The sequence below is a fragment of the Saccopteryx leptura genome, chromosome 6 (assembly GCF_036850995.1).
Source record: "Saccopteryx leptura isolate mSacLep1 chromosome 6, mSacLep1_pri_phased_curated, whole genome shotgun sequence".
Taxonomy (NCBI): domain Eukaryota; kingdom Metazoa; phylum Chordata; class Mammalia; order Chiroptera; family Emballonuridae; genus Saccopteryx; species Saccopteryx leptura.
In genome coordinates this window covers 162,416,488-162,433,670 of record NC_089508.1, presented here as the reverse complement: position 1 = coordinate 162,433,670, position 17,183 = coordinate 162,416,488, and the positions used below count along the sequence as shown (strand labels likewise).

Sequence of the window (17,183 nt, the reverse complement as noted above, 5' to 3'; positions counted from 1 at the left end):
CCAGACAGAACACAAAAACTGACTGATTATGGAAAGAGATGCATGGCGGGTTAGCCTTATCTATACATAGACTACTTAAATGATGACATCCTAGACGTCAAGCCAATGTAGTTATTGGATGAGACATCTGGCGGTCTTGACGGGGGTGGCTATAGTTTGCACATGGAGGAGATGTGAATTGTTGAGAGCAAAGAGTGGAATGTTGTGGACTGCCTGCCAAGATCGTCATCGACAATTCCTCTCACCCTGTATTCACATGCCAATCCTCTTAGTAAGGTGGAGTTTATTTTACATGAATGTTTATAATAGCCTTTATTTATTTATTAATTTTAGAGAAAGAAGGAGGGACAGGGAGGAAGAGAGAGAGGGAGAGGGAACGAGATTGTAGTTGCTTCACTTTAGTTGTTCACTGATTGCTTCTTATATGTGCCTTGACTGGGCAAGCCGAGAGTTTCAAACTGGTGACCTCAGCTAATAAATGGATAAACTATAAATGTATAAATAAAAATGTGGTATATCCACACAATTAAATATTATTTGGTGGTACAAAAGAATGAAGTACGAATACATACTACAACGTGGATAAACCTTGAAAACATTATACTAAGTGAAAAAAGCTGGTCATAAAAGACTATATATTATTATATGATTCTATTTATAAGAAATGTCCAGAACAGGCAAATCCATAGAGATAGAAGTAGATTAACAGAGGGGGAGGGTTAAGGAAACGGGGAGTAATTGCGAGGGTACCAGGTTTCTTTATGTTGTGATGAACATGTTCTAGAATCAGACAGTGGTGATGGCTGTACAACTCTTTGAGCATACTAAACCCCCCTGGATTATACACTTTAAGTGGGGGAATTATACAGTCTATAAACTGTATCTCAATAAAGTTTTTATTAAAAAAAAAAAGGTGGGGGAATGACATCTATTTCCCCTCCTCTTGAACCTGGCCAGCCCTGTGACTTGTTTGAACAGCATACTGGGTAACTGATGCTGTGCTGGCTCTGGGCCTGGCTATGAGCCTGGCAGCTTCTACTTTCACCCACTTGGGAACTAGCTGCCCTGTAAAGACACTCAGGCAAGATGAGAGGCTGTGCAGGGAGAGGTCTCAGGGAGGCAGACCAGGGCCCAGTCATGTGAGTGAGGCCATCATGGACATGCCAACCCCAGCCAAGTTGACAGCTAAATGAAGTCATGCAAGTGACTCCAGGAGAGATCACATGAAGCCAACTCACAGAATCATGAGAAGTAATAAATCGTTATTTTTTCAGCTGAGTTTTGGGGCAATATCCCAAACAATAGCTAACTGAAACACAATCTCCGTGAGCCTCAGATGCCACCACTGTAATATGGGACTAATGCTACCGATTGTTGTGAAGATTACATAAGGTTGGTACCTGGAACTGTGCTCAAGAAACAGTAGTTGTTATAGTTATTATTATTATTAAAAATCACCCCAGGGGACCTTTGACATACTGCTCTCTGGGAAGTCCTATTCCCACAATCACCTTCTGATTACACAATTTCCAAAAAGCTGGTTTACTGAGAAAAAACAAAGGTTTTTCTTAACTATAATTTCTGAAGAATGAACTTTGAACCATAAACAGACTACCAAAGTAGGTTCTGCTTTGGTTAGCCATCTACCCACCTAGCCATCCATTCAACACACCTTTATTAAGTCCCTACTAATTACCAGACATCAATTAGAATGGCTAGGAAGACCCTCCCTCCTTTGACAAAGAAGTCATTTCCAGGGAGGTAGCTGTTAACAGTATGGACTACACACTTGAAGTTGTCTGAGAGATGATATCTGCAGTAGTAGATGAATCTAAATTCATCCAGTTGGAAAAAAAAAACACCCTTGCCTGACCTGTGGTGGCGCAGTGGATAAAGCGTCGACCTGGAAATGCTAAGGTCACCAGTTCGAAACCCTGGGCTTGCCTGGTCAAGGCACATATGGGAGTTGATGCTTCCTGCTCCTCTCCCCTTCTCTCTCTCTGTCTCTCTCTCCTCTCTCTCCCTCTCTGTCTCTCTCTCCTCTCTAAAAATAAATAAATAAAATAAAAAACACCCTTAAATTTCCATAGAAAGCTCAGAGACATGGCACAGAATATAAGCCCCAAGAATGACTTTGATTGAGGATCCCAGAAGCAGTATAAAGAGTAAGGAATGAAATGGGTCCCTAAAGGTTGCATCCCTTAGTGAGGGGATAAAGGAGTCCCATTCACAGAACCTGGACCTCAGGTGAGAAAAGAACTTGGCCATCTGGCATCACCTGACAGTTAACAATTCACAAGATGATAACATGGAAAGAAATCCTGTAGGCAAGGACATTAAACAACTTTCAACTGTGTTTATGAAATCATGATAAACAGAGTCTTTTAACCCTAAGAAGAATTAAGATATTATTTTCTCAAAAAGGCTGACATAATACTTAAATTACACCAAAAGTAAAGAAAGAAGACGAAATTTGTATATTCTGCATGAGGGGACAAAGTCTACCAAGCCTAAGAAGCACTTATTCTAGACAAATTCTATAAAGTTCCAAATACTTCAAATGCTAGTTACAGTCAGTATAAACAATACAGGTCCAGGAATGGCCTACATACCACAGACCATGAGGGCTATGGGTGAAGGATACAACTCCAGGTAGTCACTGGGCTGAATCTATTGGATAACCCAAATGCTGGGCTGACTTTACTTTTTATTGACATATAACATTTTGGAAAGTGCACAAATAGTAAGTGTATAGCTTGAAGAATGTTTATACCCAGGTAGGTAAAGAATATTCCTAATACTCCAGAAGATTCCCTTGTGCCCTTGCCAATCAATAACAAACCCCACTCTTGCTCCCTATTCCATAGTCAGGGGTAAACACAATTCTGATCTTCATCACCATCGATTAGTTTGGTTTGTTCTTGAATCTCTCATAAGTGAATCATACGTTCATTATCTGGTCTTTTTGGTCTGCCTTTTTTCATTCATCATAGGGTTACCTTGTCTTGAAGTGGAAAACCCAGAAACTGCAATTTATTTTCAGGAAATCCCCCCCTGATGTCCCAGACCTGCATGCCAACTACTCTAATTATATAGGTTATACTTCTTGCACTCTTCTGACCATGTGCTATTAAAACTGACAACAGCCCTGGCCGGTTGGCTCAGTGGTAGAGCATCGGCCTGGCGTGCAGGAGTCCCAGATTCGATTCCCGGCCAGGGCACACAGGAGAAGTGCCTATCTGCTTCTCCACCCCTTCCCCTCTCCTTCCTCTCTGTCTCTCTCTTCCCCTCCCACAGCCAAGGCTCCATTGGACCAAAGTTGGACCGGGCGCTGAGGATGGCTCTATGGCCTCTGCCTCAGGCGCTAGAATGGCTCTGGTTGCAACAGAGCAATGCCCCAGATGGGCAGAGCATCGCCCCCTGGTGGGCATGCCGGGTGGATCCCGGTCGGGCGCATGCGGGAGTCTGACTATTTCCAACTTCAGAAAAATACAAAAAAACCAAAATAAAACCTGACAACAAACAGAAATCTTGGGTTGTAACAGTTTTCCTTCAAAATAAGTAAATCTTTTAAAGGTACTCAAATCTATTCATTCTTAACACAGCCTCTCATTTGACACTATAAAAGTATTATCTTTCCCGTATTGAGTGCAAAATTTCTCTTAAACATATTTTTTCTCCATGGCATCAACTCATTCTAAAGAATCCTCAAATCCTGGAATAAAACAAGCCATCAATTCTGTTACTACTTTTAATGAATAAGGGGTTAAGCTATAGGAAAATCTCTAAGGCAGCTTAAGGCCCTAAATTCAAACACATGTGGGTCAGAAAAGACAGGAGAGGGACAAGAGACAGCAAGAAGTTACAGGTACAGATTCTCTTTTTTTTTTTCAGGTACAGATTCTTAAGTCAAGCTATCAAAATTCAATTTTGGGATCCACCACTTTCTGCCAAATCATTACTCCACTCTGCGCCTCAATGACTTCACTGTAAAATGGGAATAACCTCTTAGGATCGTTGCAAGGATTAAATGTTAATGTATATAAAGCTCTTAGGAGACCACATGGCACACAATAAGCACTCAGTATGAACTAAGCCGAAAGCACTATGAGAGGGAACCACTCCGCAAACCAAAGGTCATAGAACAGTCACAGCAGTCACCAAGACATCTAGCACAGTGCTGCTCAAGATGTGTCCTTTCTAGCCCTTCACGGATTGATACATTTTGTAAAATGCAAGATCACATGCTTGAATGTCAAAGAAATGTCAAATTGCTCTAAAGGTTTTTAAATGTTTACTCTCACTTTATGTACTTATCTCATCATAGCCCAGTAGCCGTTCGTGGACTGGCACTAGTCTGCACAGTGAACTTTGAGTAGCACTGTTTCAGCACATAGGGTCTCATAAGCCAGCTGAAAACTCAGCTGGCAGATTAAATAGAATTAAGAAAACATACTAGTAAAGAAAAGCAACCCAACAGCAGGGGCAAGAGGATGACTTGATGGTCAACAAGCTGAGATAAAATAATCCCAACAGGCTAAATCTGAAAAACAAAACTGATGGCCAGGGCAAGAACCCAACTGGTACTTTCCCCCACTGGTGCCCTGGACATGCCCTATGACAACATGTCGGCCAAGAAGTCATCAGCCCCAAGAGGAACAAGAGAAATGAAGGAAGTAGGCAGAACTGACTCAGGTTTCCTGAGAAAGATGTCCTTCTCAGGAGTAAGAAGCCACCCTAGACAGTCACCAAGCTTTGAGAATGCCAACCTCAGCACACAAAGACCAGAGTTTCTTCTCTGCCAAAGAAAACAGGCAAACATTTCCTTTGGTGATACGGGACTGTGCACACACACAGACACATATCCACCTATATGCAGCCCGCTCACAGTACCTGTGGTTTTAGGAGGCTCCTGAGGTCCGCCTTGCCAGCCATACTGCGGGTATCCTTGGTAGGGGTACCCCTGAGGAGGTGGGTAAGGTCCTCCCATATTTCCTGGAGAGTACACCTCAGGCCCCATTGGTGCTTGTGGATAAGGTGGGTACGGGGCCGTCGGACCGGGGCCTGGATACGGTGGAGGGTTCCCTGGGTTCATTAGGGACCTGCCAAATGTACCTAAGAGACAAACAATAAAAATTATTTGCATTTAATCAGTATTAGGGAAAATAAATTCAACTCAAGAAATCATTTATAAAATGCCTTAAAGGGGCCCTGGCTGGCTGGCTCAGTGCTAGAGCGTCGGCCTGGCGTGCAAAAGTCCCAGGTTCGATTCCCGGCCAGGGCACACAGGAGAAGCACCCATCTGCTTCTCCACCCCTCTCCTTCCTCTGTTTCTCTCTTCCCCTCCTGCAGCCGAGGCTCCATTGGAGCAAAGATGGCCCGGGCGCTGAGGATGGCTCCTTGGCCTCTGCCCCAGGCGCTAGAGTGGCTCTGGTTGCAACAGAGCGACGCCCAAGAGGGGCAGAACATTGCCCCTGGTGGGCAGAGCGTCGCCCCCTGGTGGGCGTGCCGGGTGGATCCCAGTCGGGCGCATACGGGAGTCTGTCTGACTGTCTCTCCCTGTTTCCAGCTTCAGAAAAATTAAAATGCCTTAAAGGTATCTCAAACCTGCAAATCTTCAGCTCTGTCCATTTTGTTTCCTTCTCACCATCACAATTGGCAAATTTCTCATGAATCTGTTTATTTGCCTTTGCTGCCTTCCCCTCTAGACTGTGACGGCAGGGATCAGGAAAATTCTGAATCATCACCATGACCCTAGAGCTTAGCACAGTGCCTGGCACAAGGCCAGCCCCTCAATAAATGTGTTGAATGAAGAACAGAATATTATTTTGTTTTCCAATTCTCTGAAATGTCCATAAATGTGACTGAGTAGCTCTAAAAAGAAGACACAAAGGCTAAAAGCAGTAATAATGAGACAAATCTGCAGACGCTAACTCAGTACTAACAATCCTCCAATAAACAGGGTTGGGGCACACGAGGTCTTCTAACAAGCAACACTGCCAGCAGTGACCTACCAAAGAGTGTAATGGCTGCCACTGCCCAGGGCAGTGGGGTGATCTGGTTGGCCCCTATCCAGACCACAGCTCTGAGCAGCATGCTCAGTCATCATTGGACAGAGGGCAGAGCTGTCTATAGAGGACGCTGAATATCTCTCCTGACCACCCAGGCTCCAGGGACTCTGGAGGGCTCACCAGGAACTTCCACTAGTGTTTACAGGTTCCTGTTCTCAGTGGTTTGCTTCTATGACAGAGGCCATTGCTTTCCAGCCTCCAAGTGTGTTAACCACTCTCCTGATTGGGCTTCAAGTCTGACGGGCCAGCATCTCTTTTTCCATCATCTCTGTAACCTCCACAATGACTTTAGAGTAAAAGCATTACTGGGGAATGCAAAGTCCAAATGCTGGATGAACAGCATGATACCTGTCATCTTGCTGTCTTGTACTGTGACCCATCTCTTGTATTGCTATTTAACTTTTTACTTATTTAAGTGTCTTCTATTCCCAACTAAATAGTAAGTTAATAGAGAGAAGAGTCTCATACTCAAAAGTTACTATTTTGAGTATTACTAAATACTCAGTAAGTACTTAAAATTTAGTAAATACTAAATTCTTTTTCACAACATGCACTCAACAAGTAGTAAGTGCCTCTCTATGAAGAACAAAATAGCCATTAAGTAAGGGTCCCCAGAAAAATCTGAATTAAAATGGTAATCTGAATTAACCAACTTTGCTGGTTGCCCACACAACAACCATATCCTTGTTTGTAACAGTAGTCAGATTCCCAGTTAGGTATCCATCCATTCTCCCTACATTTCATCTGCTACAAGGAGGCTCATTCTTTACCAACTCCCAGGAGAACCCAATGCAACCTAAGTCAATCCAGGTCACCCTTCCTTTGCATCAAGACTGATTCAAAGGAATCAGGATTAAGCCAATCACAAATAGCATTCTTGGCCACTGGGATTGGTTCTGAAGTGGTTTGATCAGTTAAAAGCTTGAGGGCTCTCACAAGGTCACTGGCTCAGTTGGAGCCCCCTAGTCAAGGCACATATGAGAAAGCAATCAATGAACAACTAAGGTGCTGCAACTATGAGTTGATGCTTCTCATTCTCTCCCTTCCTGTCTGTCTGTCCCTATCTGTCCCTCTCTCTGTCTCATTCTCTCTCTCACTAAAATAAAGTAAAATAAATAAAATAAAATAAAAACTTGGAGGCTCTCTTAACAAACTCCCAACTTTCACTTCCCCTTAACACAGGCATGCACAAAGTCTAGCAAGGACATGTCCTACAAAATTGCTGACAGCCAATGTGTAGACCTCAGGGAGCCAGTCTTAAGATGAAGGAGGCAGAGCAGAAAGGAGGAAAGGACTGGGACTCCAGATGACTTTATAACAGCTCAAAGATCAGACTGAAACCCATCCTAACCTAAATTGCCTCCATAGAATTTCCAGTCCTAGGAACCAATAGTATGGTAAGCTAATGAATCCTTCCGAGTGGCATTCAACCAAGCACCAGGCAGTGCTGACTGTGCCTGCCACTGTGCTAAGTGGTGGGGTAGAGAGATGAATATGGCTCATACTCTTCTCCTGGGTAACTGGTTTTAAAAAACAAACAATAAGAATAGCGACCTTTAGAAAAGGTGGTAAGGCGCTGATTGGTGGCTCAGTGGATAGAGTGTTGGCCCGGCATATGGACATCCTGGGTTTGATTCTTGGTCAGGGAACACAGAAGAAGTGACTCTTCCCCCCCTTTTCCTCCTTTTCTCCATCTTCCCTTCCCACAGCCAGTGGCTCCACTGGTTCCAGTGTGGCCCTGGCCGTTCAGGATAGCTCGGTTGGTTCCAGTGTGTCAGACTCAGGTGCTAAAATAGCTCAGTACTCGAGTATTGGCCCCAGATGGGGTTGCTGGGTGGGTCCCAGTTGGGGTACATGCGGGAATCTGCCTCACTATCTCCCCTTCTCTCACCTTAAAATAAAGTGTCAAATAGACTGCTGGGTAGGAAGCAGGGGCTTAAACCCAGTAAGAGAAGGAAGGAGTGAGGAGAGTGGCACTTGAGGGAGGTGATTATAAGTTGAAACTTTTTAATATAGAGTCAGAATAACTTGAGGGTCTCTATTTTGACCACAGTTGCAATCTGTCCCCCATTTTAGAGACCCTTATTTTCCCAGGGATCTGACAGGGAACTAGAATTCTTTTCTTCTCTGCTCTCTGGTCTATGCCAACATGGAGCCACACTCTGACTTGGGAACAGCCTTTCTCCTTACCCTAAGCAAAGGTTCACTGTGACCGACACCACGATTATCACATGAGCTTGGGCATGCGTAACTGCTGACTGCTTCTGTACTTCCTCTCTCCCACCCACGGAGAACACTTTGGTAAACCTGCAGAAAACCTAGTGAACCCTGGTCAGCACAGGAATCAGTTTCGTTAACCCCTCCATGGTTACTCCAGTATTTGTTTTTTAAGTCACAGAAGTAGAACACAGCTACCATAGCTCACACTCTCCTGAAATTCAGTGTGTGTATTGGGGGAGAAGGGTTCTTCAGAGTGACTTAGTTCCACCAAAATCATAATTTAATTTGATTAGTTCAACAAGAGCCTGCAGTAATGATTAGCCTCACTCTAGCAAAGTTTGAAACTATATTTTTTGGAAGACATTGTTTTTGTAAGAACAATGAGCATGTACTATTCACAGGGACACTGGAAAGAGCATATGCCATACAGATGCTCCAGAGGCCGTGAGCCTCCCCACCCCCACCAATACACACATTCTCCCTGTGTTCCTAAGACACCATCATCTTAGGGGAATAAATATCTGGATCTATTTTCAGTTTCCTCTAAACAAGGCAAAAAAGAACAGTAAGAGAAAGAGAATAGCAAAAGTCACAGAAACAGAATCTATGCTGAGATCAAAGTCCTTTTGAAAAGCAAGACTTTACACAGTGGGACTCAATCATTCCCAAGCTTATACAGAAAGAAAGCAACATAAAAAAAGATTACTTAACACTAACACAGTCTAGTACAAACCACTTAATATAAAACACAAATGGGCTTTATAAATCTGCTTAGGTGAAACATAAGTCCTACTATGAGGATCAAATGTAAACAGTGGAAATTGTAGCGTTAAAGACAAATCAGAGCTCCAAAAGAGTTCAAATCGAGCAGCAACCAAGATCCATTAATAGATTGTATTGAATGACCACTGCTGTCCGAAGATCCCATTCAAGACATTCTCAGTCACAGGATTAGCAGATATTCAACAATACAATGAAAAAAGCAGAAACCATTTGGGGACATGGCCCATGGAGATAAGATCACTATAAAAAACCTCATCAAAGCAGAGATGCAGGAAAGAGTGTTTTAAAGTTATTATTTTAAAAAGCACAAGATTGGCATTAAACCTGCAGGCAGTACTCGGGAGAATTTTCCCCCGGAAAAAAATTATCAATATTAATAGTTGAAGAGATGCATTCAGTCATCTATCAGTAAAGCCCATACACACAGAACTTCTAATCGACTTCTTATTACCTCATACATAAATGAATGGACAAAGATTATCAGACACTTGGGGAAAGCTGACAACATAAAAGAGAGCAAAACAAAATAGGAAAAAGAAAAAAAAACTCAATATCCAACAAAAGGGTGAAATAAATGATAGTATATCTAGTTCTTTTGCAGTTATTTTAATTTGTTTTTGAAGCATTATATAATAGTAAGTGTAAAAAAAAAATTTAAAGCTGCATATTCAACATGATCCCAATTTTCTTTAAAATAAATGCCAATATATATCAAACCAGATAACCCTGAATACCCCCTGAAGGACTACAGAAGGAATGTTCACATATCCAGACTGCCTGATATTCATTATCCAGACCAATGAATATGTAGATCAGTGGTTTTCAACCTTTTTACACTTGGGGACCAGTGAAAATAGGAGAACTATTTCGGGAGCCACTAAGGCAGAAATTACCGAGCATAAGTGAATTTGACTAAGATGATTGAGTCTATATAATCTCATACATCAGGGTAGTTAACTTATTCATGGACTAGCACAAAATTTCTTGAGGACTAGTCTGTGGACCAGTGGTTGAAAAACACTAATCTAGATGATTACAACCTTGGTAAATCCAGAGGTTAAGAATACAGAAATGATTTTTTTTCAAGAATGTACTTTTCAGTATACGAACCTTGGTGAATCAAGATGATGTTCTAACGAACTGAGCTACACAGCCAGGGCTTATGCAGAAGCCTTTTCTTTTTTTTTTTTACAGAGACAGAGAGAGGGATAGCTAGGAACAGACAGACAGGAACGGAGAGAGATGAGAAGCATCAATCATCAGTTTTTTGTTGCGACACCTTAGTTCATTGATTGCTTTCTCATATGTGCCTTGACCACGGGCCTTCAGCAGACCGAGTACAGCTAGTGCTCGACTTACGACCACGATTGGTTCAGACAGACCTGTCGTAACATGATTTGGTCGTGAGTTGAGTAGGCTATATGTACAGTACTGTGAAATGATGTTATAAAAATCTTTAAGTCATATTTTATCATAATTCTCTTTCATTATTGTTATATATCATAATTTTCTTTGTTCATTTTATGTCATTTGTATCATCTCTACACCATTTTGTTTCTTATTTTTACATTCGTCAGGTTTAAGTAAAACACTGCATTACCAGTACAACTGGTTTAATATTTGTAAAAATACAAAATTACAAAATACAAGTGCATACAAAAATACAAAATACAGGTGTAAAAAATACCATAGGAAACATTTTCCCAATTGCAAAACATATAAAAATATATAAACATGTACGAAACATTTTATTGGCCGCTGGTGCTTGGCTGCGGATCATTGATGTTGTCATCTGAGGCAGCAGTTTGGGTTACCAGAATTGTTTTTTTCATAAACATGGTGAGCTTTGTCTGAATTGTATGTTGTTTTTTTTCTTCTTCATAAATTTCATGATACAGACGAAACACATCATATACCATCCGTTCAATCCTTGCAAATCGTTCGATGTCTGGGTCCATTGCTTTGAAATGTATAAGAAGTTTATTCAGTAAATATAAACCTTCTGATAATCCCTTAGTGGTGAACTTTCTTTCTGGCTTCTCCTCTTCTCTCTCTGCTTCTCTTCTTTCTTCGTCCGCCACTCTTTCTTCTCCCAGTTTGATCAGCTCTTCATTTGTAAGTTCTCCGGATTCTTTGTCTAGCAACTCTTCGACATCTTCCATTTCACACTCCAAATAAAGGTCTTTTGCGAGTTTTACTATTTTTTTCTGAATCGTTTCAAGTTCATGTTCACTGTCAAATCTGTCAAAATCATTAACATAGCGCTTAACACAATATTTCCAGATGCCATTCATGCACTGTTGTCACAGCCTCCGAGGCGGTAGCGATATTCTTGATACACATCAAAATGTTGTAGTGTTTCCAAAAATCTCGCAATGTTAGTTCTGAGTCAGCATCTATAGCAGATACTGCTTGAGCGAAGGTGGTTTGGAGATACTGTAGTTGGCCTTTAAAGTAGCAATCGAACCTTGGTCCATAGGCTGGATGAGTGGAGTTGTGTTTGGCGGAAGAAAAACAAATTTTACATCTGGATAGAGATCGCCTAGATGTGGTGGGTGTGTGCTTGTTAACATTCTTGAACACACGTGGGTTGTCTGAGTGATAAATTAAGAACGGCTTCAGCTTAAACTCTGCGATGTTCCCGCCAAGCAGCAGAGTTAGCCTGTCCTTAAATGCTTTAAATACTGGCATGCTTTTGGCCTCTTTGTGAATATGTGCATGCTGGCATCCGTTTCCAAAATAATCCAGTTTCATCAACATTGAAAATCTGTTCTGCTAGATATCCCTCATCTGTAATTAATTCATTCAGACTATCAACAAACTTACGTGCTCCTTCCTCATCCGCACTCGCTGCTTCTCCAGTCACTCGAACACTATGCATTAGGAATCTTTTCTTGAATCTCTGGAACCAGCCAGTGCTTGCTACAAATTCTTGACTGTAATCTTCTCCAGCACACTCCTTCAGAGTCTGAAATAGACTTCTCGCCTTCATCTGCACAGTAAAAAGACTTAATAGTGTCCATTTTTGAATTTGATCTTCCATCCAAATATATAGCAATTTCTCCATTTCGTGGATGGGCCTGCTTCGTTGCTTTGTTATAACTGTTGATTGCATGGGTGCAGAACCTTTCACAGCTTCACGAATTCTTTATCTTTCAAAATCATCAACACAGTCGAGTGTGATAACTTCATACCACGTGAGATCACATTCACTTTCTTTCCTCCTTCGTACTGCTTAATTACCTTCATTTTCGTGTCGAGATCGATGGCCCATCTTTCCTTCTTGGCAGGCTGAGGCATAGACAAAGACAATTTCCTCTTGGTTGACATCTTGGGAGGGGTTTGATGAAAAATATCCAAGATACAAAACACAAATTGCTGTACTGAGTCTGGGATAAGTTGAAATGGTGCATGCGGAGATGGTAGTGCTGCCAGAAGCAGGTCTGCACTGTCTTATGCCCAGCTGGGCAATGCTTGCACTGCCAGACGCGGAGCAGTCGTGGCTAGCGATTGTGGTCGCAAAGTCGAATGGTTGTAAGTTGCATAGGTCATAAGTCCATCAATAACTGTAACCCCTTGCTAGAGCCAGTGACCTTGGGTCTAAACTGGTGAGCTTTGCTCAAACCAGATGTGCCCACGCTCAAGCTGGTGACCTCGGGGTCTCAAACCTGGGTCCTCCAAATCCCAGTCCAACGCTCTATCCACTGCACCACAGCCTGGTCAGGCTATGTAGAAGCTTTTAAAAGACAAAATGGGTCTGACCTGTGGTGGCTCAGTGGATAAAGCGTCGACCTGGAAATGCTGAGGTCGCCAGTTCGAAACCCTGGGCTTGCCTGGTCAAGGCACATATGGGAGTTGATGCTTCCTGCTCCTCCCCCCTTCTCTCTCTCTCTCTTCTTTCTAAAATGAATTAAAAAAAAATAAATTAAAAAAAAAAAAAACCAAGACAAAATGACTTAAAAAAATCTCTAAAAGGGTACTAAAAAAATGTTGGTCAACTGAGCAGGTGCATTAAAAATTTGTTTCTCTTGCCTTAATCTGATAAGATATTTGAAAGAATTTAATAATTTTTTATCAGAAATTTGGCAAAATTAGAAGCTAAAAATTTAGAGCCTGATAGGAAAAAATTTTAGAGCCTTTTTCCCTAAACTAAAATTAAACTATGTATCCAGAGGGAAAGAGCAACCAAGAAGATGTAGCTGGATGGGTAGGTCAACCTATGATGTCACTTAAATTACAACCCAATTCTTTGGAAACCGAGAGCCACTGTCCTTATCTTACAAATCTTCGTGTAACCAGAAACATAACTCTAAAATAAGTTCAAAGTCCATCTATCTTTATTATCCTCAATTCCTAAGACTGAAAAAAAAAAGAAAAAAAAAGAATGTGAGGGTTTTTTGGATTGTTTATTTGTTTTAAAAAAGCACAAACTATTGCTCTGGCTCCAAGACTCCTTGCCAAGGAAGAAATACAAATTTTCACTGTCTTTTCCATAAGTATTAAGAAAAAGCCATGGCCATCTGAACAAATAACTTACTGCAACTGTTCCAAGTTAGTGGGGTTTTGCCTTATTGTACATGTCTCATGGTTGAAAGTTGAAGACGAAACTGTCAGGTCTCCCCGGTTGCATCTCTCGATATGTGTGCGTGTATGTCTATTTCTGGAGGGTATTACGAGACTTAGTTTGTAAAAGCTCCGTTTAACTGGCTTTAAGGAACTAAGAACTTATATTAAAAGTTCTCAAAAATACAATAGAAACTAACCCAAATGCTTTTCAGGATCACATGTGTGGGGAAATAATTGACATGAAAGCTGGGTTGAGTTTCGTTTGGTTTAAACAGGTCTGTCTTTAGAGTATCAGCATTAAGTATAATATTTCTTATTCTACCTGGGTTTATTCGTCAAATAAGTTCATGTTATCTCTACTGCAAAATGTATTAGCAAGAAAAACTAGGTATGATAAAATTTTCATAAGTAACCTAACCATAATTATTAAGAACAAGTAAAGATATAGATGGGATAAAGTTTTTAGGTAAACTTTCTAGCATGCTTTCTTTCATGGCATGCTTAGTTTCTCAAAATCTTTTGGTAACTTGAAAACTTAATTTTTCCAAGTTAAGTCAAATGATGAGGCAAGTTAAATTCGTTGACTATCTAGATCATTTCTAAATAAGATAATATACTGAAACTTTTAATTGTTATGTAAGTCTAAGTTTATCTACTTTAGACTTCTTATTAGAGTAGCGGTTCTCAACCTGTGGGTCGTTCAACCCCTGCCGGGGTCGCGACCCACAGGTTGAGAACCGCTGTATTAGAGAAACTAAAAGATAAATTTGGATTTGTTAATAAATGTTTTGTGCTTTGTTGAGGAAATATATGTTTCTAAAAATATGAGATTGAAAGACCTGTGTTTCCAGAGATATGAAATGTATTCATAAAATTGTTAATCTAAGGAATGCTAATTGCTTACTTTTTAGCTGTCATTAAATTAATTAAGGTTTCTGCCTACCTGTGGTGGCGCAGTAGACAAAGCACTGACCCAGAATGCTGAGATTGCCAGTTCAAAACCCCAGGCTTAGCTTTGCGCAGTGGCAGTATCATAGCCAATGAGGTTTATCCGAGGCACAATTATTGCTAATTGAAAAAAAAACCAAAACAAACCCAGGTTTGCCCAGTCAAGGCACAAATAAGGAGCAATCAATGAATGGCTAGGGTGAAACAACTATGAGCTAATGCTTCTCTCTCTCTCTCTCTCTTTCTCTCTCTCCCTCTTCCCTCTCTCCCACTTTCTCTAAAATCAATAAATAAAATCTTTGGGGAAAAAATGAAATTAAGGTTCTTAAGAGCTAAGAATTCTAATTAATATAAAAGGAAATATGTGTTTTTAGTAGAAGATATAAGGTACGGAAATGCTTAAGTGTTTTAAAACTTTTGATGTTTAACAAACTTCCCCAAAATTCAGAATTAAAAAATATATATTTTATTGATTGATTTGAGAGAGAGATAGGAGGAGGAATGGGAAGCATCAAATTGCTTCTCATATGTGCCTATAACGGGCAAGATCAGGGTCTCAAACCATTGAAGACCTAGTAAGCAAATGCTGGTCTGCATTTCAGGTCAGCACTTTATGCACTAAGCCACTGCACATCAGGCCAAATTATTATTATTATTATTATTATTTGTGAAAGAGACAGGAAGGGAGATGAGAAGCATCAACTCATAGTTGCGTTACTTCACTTGTTCGTTGTTTGCTTCTCATATGTGCCTTGACCAGGGGGCTCAGGCTGAGCCAATGACCCCTTGCTCAAGCCAGCAACCTGATCCCATGTTCAATACAGTGACCCTACACTTAAGCTGGTGAGCCTGTGCTCAAGCTGGATGATCCCACACTCAAGCTGGCGACCTTGGAGTTTCAAACCTTGAATCTCAGCATACCAGGTTAATGTTCTGTCCACTGTGCCACCACCAGTCAGGCCAAAATTATTTTTCTTATTTTTAATTAAGTGAGAGGCGGGTGGGGGGAGCAGATACAGACTCCCACATGCGCCCCAACCAAGATCCACCCAGCAAGCCCACTAGAGGGCAATGCTCTGCCCATCTGGGGCACTGCCCCATTGCTCAGCAACCAAGCTATTTTAGAGCCTGAGGCCCAGGCCATGGAGCCATCCTCAGTGGTTGAGGCTAACTTTGCTTGAACCACTTGAGCCATGGCTGTGGAAGGGGAAGAGATAGGAAGGGGGGGGGGGAAAGCAGATGGTTGCTTCACCTGTGTGCCCTGACTGGGAATTGAACCTGGGTCTTCCACATGCTGGGTCAATGCTCTACTGCTGAGCCAACTAGCCAAGACCCTATTTTCCTTTTATTTATTTATTTCTTTTTTTTTATGGCAGAGAGAGAGTCAGAGAGAGGGACAAATAAGGACAGACAGACAGGAACAGAGAGAGATGAGAAACATCAATTCTTCATTGTGGCTCCTTTAGTTGTTCATTGATTAATTTCTCATATGTGCCTTGACTGGGGGGCTACAGCAGACTGAGTGACCCCTTGCTCGAGCCAGTGTCCTTGGGCTCAAGCTGGTGAGCCTTGCTCAAACCAGCTAAGCCCGTGCTCAAGCTGGCGACCTCGGGATCTGGAACCTGGGTCCTCCACATCCCAGTCCTACGCTCACTGCGCCACCGCCTGGTCAGGCTCTTTTTTCTTTTTTCTTTTTAGCAAGAGAGGACAGATAGGGACAGACAGGAAGGAAGAAAGAAGAGAATTAATTCTTCGTTGCAGCAACTTAGTTGTTCATTGATTACTTTCTCATATGTGCCTTGACTGGGGGGCTCCAGTCGAGCCAGAGACCCCTTACTCAAGCCAGTGATCTCTGAGCTCAAGCCAGTGACCATGGGGTCATGTCTATGATCCCACACTCAACCCAGTTACCCCATGCTCAAGTTGGTGAGCCCACACTCAAGCTGGCGACCTTAGGGTTTCAAACCTGGGTCCTCTGTGTCCCAGGTCAATGCTCTATCCACTGAGCCACCCCCTGGTCAGGCCCAAAATTGTTTTTCTTAACCTGAAAATAACTATAATTTTTCAGAGAGATCAAAGAAAATTCCTCTCTCTCTCTCTTTATAAAGGAAGAAATTTAAACTAATTAGGCCTGTTTGATATACTAAAACTACACAAGAAGTACTGTCAAATAAACAATTATAGTGTATGTACATATTACTTTTGTTAAAATAAATGTTCTAGAAATTATATAAAATTTCTAAGGATCTACAATGTCCTGTGATACTATGTTTTCATTTGCAATTCTAGTTATCTTAAAATGTTGTGTGATACAGAGAAAAGCAAATTTATTTGTCAACTGCTCCCTCTAGAATTCAGAAACTCTCAGTGAGTATTCTTATTTTCATGGCAAAACTATTATTTGCATAATAAGAATATTTTCCTTGCAACAAGACACAATTGAGAACTGATTATGTTACCAAGGCTTTGACTAGAATGTCACATTTGAGAGAAACATGCATAGACTCACATAGGACCAGACAGCTTTAAAGAATTAAGATTGATTTAAGGAAGCTAATAAAACCCTTGAGAGCCCTGGCCGGTTTGCTCAGCGGT

General features: G+C 41.4%; 1 long non-coding RNA gene and 1 pseudogene across 1 annotated transcript in view; one reads left to right on the top strand and one right to left on the bottom strand.

Moving 5' to 3' along the window:
• The window catches only part of LOC136376033 (uncharacterized), a 57,406-nt gene that overhangs the window by 27,113 nt on the left and 13,110 nt on the right, over nucleotides 1-17,183 (bottom strand). The window contains exon 2 of the long non-coding RNA XR_010746135.1: nucleotides 4,894-5,115. This is a non-coding gene — a long non-coding RNA (uncharacterized lncRNA). The remainder of the gene's footprint in view (nucleotides 1-4,893; nucleotides 5,116-17,183) is intronic.
• LOC136377739 (U4 spliceosomal RNA) lies at nucleotides 14,652-14,804 on the top strand (annotated as a pseudogene).